Raw genomic sequence first — 8,869 nt, forward strand, 5'->3', positions numbered from 1 at the left:
GGGCCGCGCCCGCACGCGCCGCCGCCACGGCCTCCGCCGCCCAGGGGCCGTCGCGCAAGAGGCGCGGCGCGCAGCTAACGGGCCCGGCAAGCGCGGGAGGGGCCGTCGCCCAAGGGCGGCGGGGCGCGGGCTGGCCTCGCGCGTCAGCTAAGCGCCGGGCGCCGCCGGAGAGGACACACTGATTGGTCCGACGCGCTGATTGGCGGGGCGCACTGATTGGCTGGGCGTCCGGCAGCAGGGCGGGGAGGGGCCGCTTCCGTCCAGAGTTCCCGGAGCTGCCCCAGCTGGGGCCCTCAAGCAAGGGTACACCTGAGCTTCCCATCCGCGGAGACCGGTGCCTCTCCTGCGCTTGGCCTTACGGACGGCGACGGGGACCCTGGGATCCGCGATCTCTGGCTTTTAGGCCCACGGGCCATCACCGCGACGGAGGCTCCGCTGTTCACCCTACGGAGCCCGGCTGCGCAAAGGGACAGCTCTTGCATTGCACCCCGTCGACATTGCACTTCAAGCCTTAGCCCTGCAGTGTTTGGGGCAACTGGGTGGGCTCTTGCGCCCCAGGCTGCTTATTGTCATTTCCTGGATCTCGAGGCTGGACAAGAGTAGTACATCCTTGCATCCTGTCCTCTGCAGCTCCTGCCTGTGGTGTCCATTTAGGACGCAGCCCTGAAGTGCACTCACTGCTGACCGGAGTTTTTCACCCCTTACACTCTACTGACCCAGGGAGCTGCGGTCCTGACTAACCACCCCCTTGTCTCCTCTCTCGCTAAGCCTGGTCTAACTGGCTCCCCTGGCACTCCAATCTGGTTTCACTTTACTATTGTGGACAGTTTTTTTGTTTTGTTTTAAAACAGATCAAAGCATATCATTTCCCCTCTTTCAGAGCCTTCCTTGGGCCAGAGAAGAAGCTAAACTTCTCAGCTTGGGCATTAAAAGTCCCATGGTTCCCAGTACAGGTGAGTCTGAGGCAGGAGGATCACAAGTTTGAAGGCAGCCTGTGCTACATAGTGATATCCAGTCTTAAAACAACAATTTCCATGTTCCAGCCACAGCCCGCTCTGCTAACCCCACCCTAACCCTGGCCCTTCTGATTACTATATTTGTAGATAGGAAGCCTATATCTACTCATTCTACCAATTTTATTACTGTCTCTGTAGGTTGGCTATAAAATTTCTGTTGTGAGCCAGGCGGTGATGGCTCATGCCTTTAATCCCAGCACTCAGGAGGCAAAGGCAGGCAGATCTCTGTGAGTTCGAGGCCAGCCTGGTCTACATAGTGAGATCCAGGACAGGCTCCAAAGCTACACAGAGAAACCCTGTCCCCGCCCCAAAAAAAGAATTGTTGTGTATTTGGAGCAAAAAAGCTGAAAGGGAATCCCAGTTGCTCAGATTTCAGTTCTCCTGTCAAGATTAACACCACAACATTCTTCTTTACAAAGAAAGATATTGGAATTTCACCATTGTAGACCTTTTTAACATTAAGAGATTTGCAAAAGGTGAGTTTGCTCATGTCTGTAATCCTGGAACTCAGGGGCCATGAGTTGAAGCCAGCCTAGACTACATACAGATTGAGATCTTGCCTCAAATTAATATATAATATGTATGTAATAATATAATAAATATATTTAAATATATATGTATATATATTTTTAAAAACTAAGTGTGATGGTGCATGTCTGTAATCCAGTTCAACCAAGGCTATGTAGTGAGACCCTGTCTCAAAGAAAACAACAGATTTGATAGAATAGAACTGACATCAGTGGGCTCAGTACTTTGCCTTTTCCAAGGATCTTTCAGGGGACTAAATCCAAATACTAAGGAACTGAGGAACTAAATTGTTGCTCTTCAACCTAGCTTTTCAGTGTTTCAAAATGCTTCCCTTTGAAGTCACAGAAGTGCACGCTCTCTTTCTTTCCCTCCTTCCTTCCCTCCTTCCTTCCCTCCCTCCCTCCCTCTTCTTTCTATTGGGGTTTATTAGGAAAGGGAGAGTTTGGTATTTGTTTTTAGAGGCAGGGTCTCATTCTATAAACTGGGCTTAAACTCAACAGTTTCCACCTCAATCTGCAAGTGCTGGGCTTAAGAATTTAATTGAGGCCGGGCGGTGGTGGCGCACGCCTTTAATCCCAGCACTCGGGAGGCAGAGCCAGGCGGATCTCTGTGAGTTCGAGGCCAGCCTGGGCTACCAAGTGAGTTCCAGGAAAGGCGCAAAGCTACACAGAGAAACCCTGTCTCGAAAAACCAAAAAAAAAAAGAATTTAATTGAGGGAAGAGCAAGAGAGACTTGCCTCTAATTTCATTTTACACAAAGTTTGATGTCCCTTCATTCTGATCACCTTAGCAATTTGAGTAGGAAAACTTTTTCATGTGTGTGTGTGTGTGTGTGTGTGTGTGTGTGTGTGTGTGTGTGTGTAGACCAGAGGTCAACATCAGGTGTTTTTTTTTTTTTCAACTGCTCCCATATTTGTGTAGTATGTATGTATGCACCCATTTGTATGTGGAGTATTTGCAGGTACATGCACATTTGGAAGCCAATTGTTGACTGTGGAATTCTTCCCCTTTTTTTTGAGTCTCTCACTGAACCAAGAGCTTGGCTAGATGGCATCCATCAAGCCCCTGAGAGCCACATGTCCTGTGTCATCTGTGTTGTGCCCTCTCCCCACTTCCTGGCACTGTGAGGACACTCCAGCAGCTGCAGAAGACACTGCTACTGTGGCTGAAACACTGTTCCAGCTGTGACCACTTCAGGTTGCCTGCACTGGCCTTGGAAAGCAGCACTCCTAAAGCAAGACAGAACTGAGTGAATTCTAGAAGTTCCTACTGCCTGCCATCTCACCCAGCTAAGAGAATTGCTTCCATGTAATTCTTGCCATATGCATCACTCCTGGCTATATGAATAGGCCTTTTTTGAGAAAGGGTATCATGTAGTCCTAACTGGCCCCAAACTGGCTATGTAGCTGACCCTGAACCAACCTCGGGAGAACTGAGATTACTAGGCTGCACCATCATGGCTGGCATCAATGTGTGTGTGTGTGTGTGTGTGTGTGTGTGTGTGTGTGTGTGTGTGTGTGTGTGTTGGCACATGTATGTGATGGGGGCATGCACATATGTGTGTGTGCATGTGCATGCCAGAGAACTTTAGGCATCACTAGTCAGATGCCATTGACATTTTTTGAGACAGTGACTTTCACTGGCCAGGAACATGCCATGAAGGCTAGACTGGCAGGCCAGAAAGGCACAGAGACCTGCCGGATTTCACCACCCCAGACCTAGGACAAGCCCGCCTTAGCACACCTGGCAGGTTCACATGAGTTCGGACCATCTATCTCAGGTCTTTATGCTTGGAAGACCTTTACTGAAGGCTCCATGGCATTCCAGTGAAACCGCTCAGCAGGAAGAGTGCTTGCTGCCAAGCCTCAGCACCTGAGTTCGATTCCTGGGACCAACATAGTGGGAAGAGAGAAGTAATTTCAAGTTTCCTGTGGTCTCCACTGTAAGCATGCCACATGTGGAAGCCCCTAACACTCAGTAAAGGACCTATCTCCCACACCCACTGTTAGATTTGTTGGGACAGGGTCTCACGTTGTGGCCCAGACTAGCTAAGAACTCAAAGAAACCCTCCTACCCAGCCCCATGAGCGCGGGGCTTACAAGCAGGAAGTGCTAGATGTTACTTACACTTTGTATCTTACGATGTTTGACATCACCCAAAGCTTGCAGATTTGGGGAGACTCCCCCTCCTACAGTAGCTGACCATGTTGAAAAACAGTGTGTGTGCCAGGAGGACATCTTTCATTCACAAAGAAAACCAGCTAAGGCTCTGGTCACAAAGACCTCCTTGTTTAGGAAGCTCACTCTCAAGTGTGTGCTTTGCCTCCACGATGTCAGGGAAAACAAGCAATAGGCAACCACTTCTTCCCTAAAATCCACCAAAATCATTACAGTTGGCCAATGCCAACATGCCTAACTTTTCCTGAGTTACTTTTCATCAAAAATGCCAATAAAGATTCTTCCTCGGGCTCTCCCTTAATTCCACTTCTGTTATTGTTGTTGACAGTCCAGACTAGTCCTGGAGTACCCGTTGTTTCCCAGGATTAATTCAAGCCTGGGCACCCTGAAGATTGGGATTACAGGTCCACACCACACACTGTTTTTTGTCCTCATTATGACACTTGATCCAGCCTGGGATCTGCCTGACCCTGCCTGGCATGGCTTAAGCCCCGCTCAGGTGGAGTTGCTGTCCTTCCAGAGCCCTGTCAGATTGGCTCCTGGGGCTGTAATGGCTTTGTCATCCCACCTCTGACACCAACATCCTTAATATTCTGCAGGTGTCTGGGAAGGGGGCAGTGGAGGTATAGGACAGCAGATAAACCAGGTGTCTAACTTACCTCAAGAATTAGAGGAAGTAAAGCAGGAGACTGGGGAGATCCAGCTGGTTGGAGGCCGGCTATAGATTTGACCCTGAGGTCTTGGGGTCTGCTGGTGTTGGACCTAAGAGCTGACCTCACCAACGAGTCTCCTAGAAGCAAAGATGTGGTCTTGTCATTAAGAAGGATGGCTCAGCAGGTAAATGCCATTGCCCCTAAGTCTGATGACCTGAATTTCATCCTTAGGACCAACACAGTGAGAGGAGAGAACTGCTGTAAGCTGTCTGCTAACCTCCAAGCATGTGGGTGTACAAACACACACAGTAAATGTAATACAAACATTTTTAAAGGAAAGATACTAGGCCTATGGAATAAGCTTAGAAGGTAGAGTGATTCCCTAGGATGCAGGAGCCATGGGTTCCCTCCCCAGTAACAAAGGGCAAACGATTGCCCGGGCCTATACTAGCATTTCTGAAGGTAGAAAGCAACTATTTCAGGAGTTCAATGTCATTGTGAGCAACACAGTGAGTCCATGGCCATCCTACATGGTTACACGAGAACTCAAAACAGCATTAAAGGCTCTTCCTCAGAATCTCTGCCCTTTTGATTTTTTTTTTTTTTCAAGACAGGGTTTCTCTGTGTAGCTCTGGCTGTCCTGGATCTTACTCTGTAGACCAGGTTGTGCTCAAACTCACAGAGATCCACTTGCCTCTGCCTCCTAGTGCTGGGATTACAGGGGTGCACCACCACCATCTGGCTTGCCCATTCACTTTTAAGTATTCCTGAGTGTTTCTCTCTCCTCCTCTCTCCTCTCTCTCTCTCTCTCTCTCTCTCTCTCTCTCTCTCTCTCTCTCCTCTCTCTGTGGTGGGTGGAGGCAATACATGCCATTCTATGCACGTGGAGGCCAGTGGACAGCCTCTGGTGTTGTTCCTTACCTTTCATCTTTTAAAAAAGCAGATTTATTTTTATGTGTATGTATACAAGTGTACTGTGTGCATTTGTGGTGCCCATCGAGGCCAGAAGAGGGCACCAGATCATCTAGAACTGGAGTTACAGGTGGTTGTAAGCTGCCTTGTGGATGCTAGGAATTGAACCCAGGTCCTCTGGAAGAGCATTGAGTGTTCTTTACCACTGAATCATTTCTCTAGCCCCACCTTTCACTTTTTTTTTTTTTTAGGCAGAGTCTCTTCTTATCCACTGTGTATGCTAAGCTAACTGCTCCACAAGCTTCCTGATTGTTTCTTGTCTCTACCTGACTTCTCACCATGAGGAAAGCAGAGTGCTGGATTATCCCACCACCTCAGATTTGGCAAGAGTTCTTTGGAATAAAACTCAGGTCCTCATGCTTGTTGGGCATGATTTTTTACCCATAAATTCATCTTCCCAACTCTTCGAATTCCCCATTTTTGACAGTCCAGGCTAATCTGGATTATCCTATGTTTCCTAAACTGACTTCCAACTAGTAAATCTCCTGCCTGAGGCTGCAAAGTCTTGGAATTGCAGACCGATGATGTCACTTGCTGCTTTGGAGCTTCATTCTGGTCTATGCCAGTACAGCCAACCTGGGACCTCAGCTTGACCCTGTTCCTGGTATGGGGCAACTCCTTCTCTGGGTGGGATCTGTGACTGTCTGAGCATATTCCTAACAAGTCTCCTTCTGGTGCCCTCCTGTACTGTAAGGCATAAACCTAGATCCTTCTCTAACATCTATACCCTTAGTACTCAGCAGGTGTCTAGGAAAGGGGACATGGAGGTATGTGGGAGCCTATCAGCCAAGTGTCCAACTTACCTTAAGAAACAGAAGTAATGTAGGAAACGAGGACTTCTCCTCAACTGGGGAGGAGACTTGACCCCTAGGGTCAGAGGTCTTGGGACCTGGTGGCCTTGGTCGCTTATAGATTGACCTCACCAATAAGCCTCCTAGGAGCAAAGATGAAAGGTTGATATTAAGAAAGGATATTGAGAGTTTACAAGATGGCTCAGAAATAAGTGTTTGCTGCTAGACCAGACTACTCAGGTTTGATCTTCAGGATCTAGGTGGGTCTCCCATAGTGAAAGGGGGAATGAGTGCTCTCTGTCATCCCAAACTATATAGTACACACACACACACACACACACACACACACACACACACACACACACACACACACACAAGGGGGGGAGGTGGGAGAGAGCAATAAAACATCTTAACAGAAGAAATGATTTTTGTATTGTCAAATAAATTCACTGGGCAGAATACTAACACAGCATACAGGAAACCTTGAGTTCCCTCCTCTGAACAGCATAAAGGGCCCGAGGTAGGTTAGGCTTGAGATCTCAACATTCCCAAATGTGCAGGGCAAAAGCTGGGAATAGTGGCATACGCCTTTTATCCCAGCACTTGGGAGGCAGAAGCAGGCAGATCTCTGTGAGTTCCAGGCCAGCCTGGTCTATAGAGTGAGTGCCAGGCCAGCCTGGTCTACACAGTGAGGCCCTGTCTTAAAACAACAACAACAACAACAAAGCTGCAGGAACTGAGTTGGAATGTCAATGTCATAGAGACATGGTGACTGCTTGGCCATCACACATGGCTCCATGAGAAGAAGTGACATTCAGGTCTCTGTCACTGTTGTCATTTTTAGTGTCTGTGCGTGAGGTGAGTGAGGATGAAATGTATCATCCTCTGGTGTGCTCCTGGCCACACACGTGCTTTGAAACAGTGTTTCTTGTTCTCTGCATGCTGTAGTTCTCTGTAGTTGTCTAGGAAAGGGGCTAAGGGACCTAGGACAAAAGAAAAGCCAAGAGTCTAACTCACCTCAAAAAAATAGGGGGAGTAACTTGGGAGGCTTAGAGAGGGGAACTCCAATTGGTGGGGGTGGGGGTTGGCAGAGGACTTGACCCCAGGGGTCAGAGGCCCTGAAACCTGGTGATGTAGGGTCCCACTGGCTGGGAGCACCAGAGACAAAAGGTAGATGCATTGATTTAAGAAAAGCTGGCTAGAAACAAGCCAAGCTAAGGCCGGTCATTCATATGTAATAAGTCTCCATGTATGTTTTATTTGAGAGGTGGGTGGCAGGCCCCCAAAAGAGCAAAGAGTAAAGAGCAAAAACAACCAACAACAAGTGTGTGACGGGGAGACTTGTAACATGTAACATCTCCAACGGGCTGGGGCCGGCAGTGGACTTGACCTCTGTGTAATATGTGGTATGTGGAGGGCACAAGACATCCTCAGGTATTGATCCTCACTGTTTTTGATGGTCTCTTGTTCTCTGCTGCATATACAAGGCTAGCTTCCTGCTAGGCTTCCAGATAGTCTCTGATGTCTGCACGCATTCTGGTTAGAGGAGAATTGGGGTACTGACATCCACTCCCTGCCAGGCCTTTGTGTGTGTTCTTGGGACTCAACTCAGGTCTTCACACTTGTTCAACAACAATTTGATGCATTAATCCATCTTCCCTGCTCTCCCCATTTTTTGATTGTCCAGGCTAGCCTGGAACACACTTGTTTCCCAGGCTGGCCTCCACTGGTAAATCACCTGCCTGGGCCTTATGTTGGAATTATGTTGGCCCAAACCACCTCTTTTGGCATTTAATCTTGCGTTCTATTGCTTGATCCAAACTGGGACCCCTTATGATCCTTTGTGGCATGTAGAAATCCACTTTCAGAATGCTATCTGGGACTATACAACCACCTTCCTTCTGGGTCACCTTCATGTCATGTCCTGAGGATGTCTTTATCATCTTACTTCTGACATCTCCTTCCTCTAATACACTACAGGTGTCTAGGAAAGGTTAGGGGGCACAAACTGAGAAGATAATTCTACTATCTAACTCACCTCAAACAATAAGGGCATTAACTTGAGAGGCTTGGATAATTCTCCACCTGCAGGGGAGCTCCAAAAGGTAGGGTGTGAACAATGAATTTGACCCAGAGGGTCAGAGGTCCTGGGACCTGAAGACCTTGGTTCCCTCTGTCCAGGTACACCAACAAGCTTCCTAGGAGTAAAGATGTAGATTTGCTATTAAGAAAGCACATTAGGCCGGGCGGTGGTGGCGCACGCCTTTAATCCCAGCACTCGGGAGGCAGAGCCAGGCGGATCTCTGTGAGTTCGAGGCCAGTATGGGCTACCAAGTGAGTTCCAGGAGAGGCGCAAAGCTACACAGAGAAACCCTGTCTCGAAAAACCAAAAAAAAAAAAAAAAAAAAAAGAAAGCACATTAGTGGCTGGCAAGACGTCTCAGCAGATGAAAGCTCTCATGGGTCCCCAGCTTGACTATCTGAGTTTGATCTTCAAGATTCACATAGCAGAAGGAAAACACAGGCACACAGAGAATAATGAATTCAATAAAAAATGTTTTTAATTAAAGTGTGGGGGGAAAACTCAGCTGGTGGACTATTAACTTAGACTATACAAAGCAGCCAGGAGTCCTCTCCCCAACATTAAATACAGGGCACAAATTAGATTAGCATTCCTGAAAGTGGAGGGTCCTGGCTCTGGGATCAATGTCACTCTGGTGACATATTGAGACA

General features: G+C 48.1%; 1 long non-coding RNA gene across 1 annotated transcript; it reads left to right on the forward strand.

Annotated features, from left to right (window-relative positions):
- Positions 1-86: 86 nt before the first annotated feature.
- On the forward strand, positions 87-5,705 carry LOC128120640 (uncharacterized). The gene is made up of 2 exons (XR_008221917.1): positions 87-953; positions 5,538-5,705. It is a non-coding gene; the product is annotated as an uncharacterized LOC128120640 (long non-coding RNA).
- Positions 5,706-8,869: the final 3,164 nt, after the last annotated feature.

This window comes from Peromyscus californicus, unplaced genomic scaffold (genome assembly GCF_007827085.1).
Source record: "Peromyscus californicus insignis strain IS unplaced genomic scaffold, ASM782708v3 Scaffold_2__1_contigs__length_46816999, whole genome shotgun sequence".
NCBI lineage: Eukaryota > Metazoa > Chordata > Mammalia > Rodentia > Cricetidae > Peromyscus > Peromyscus californicus.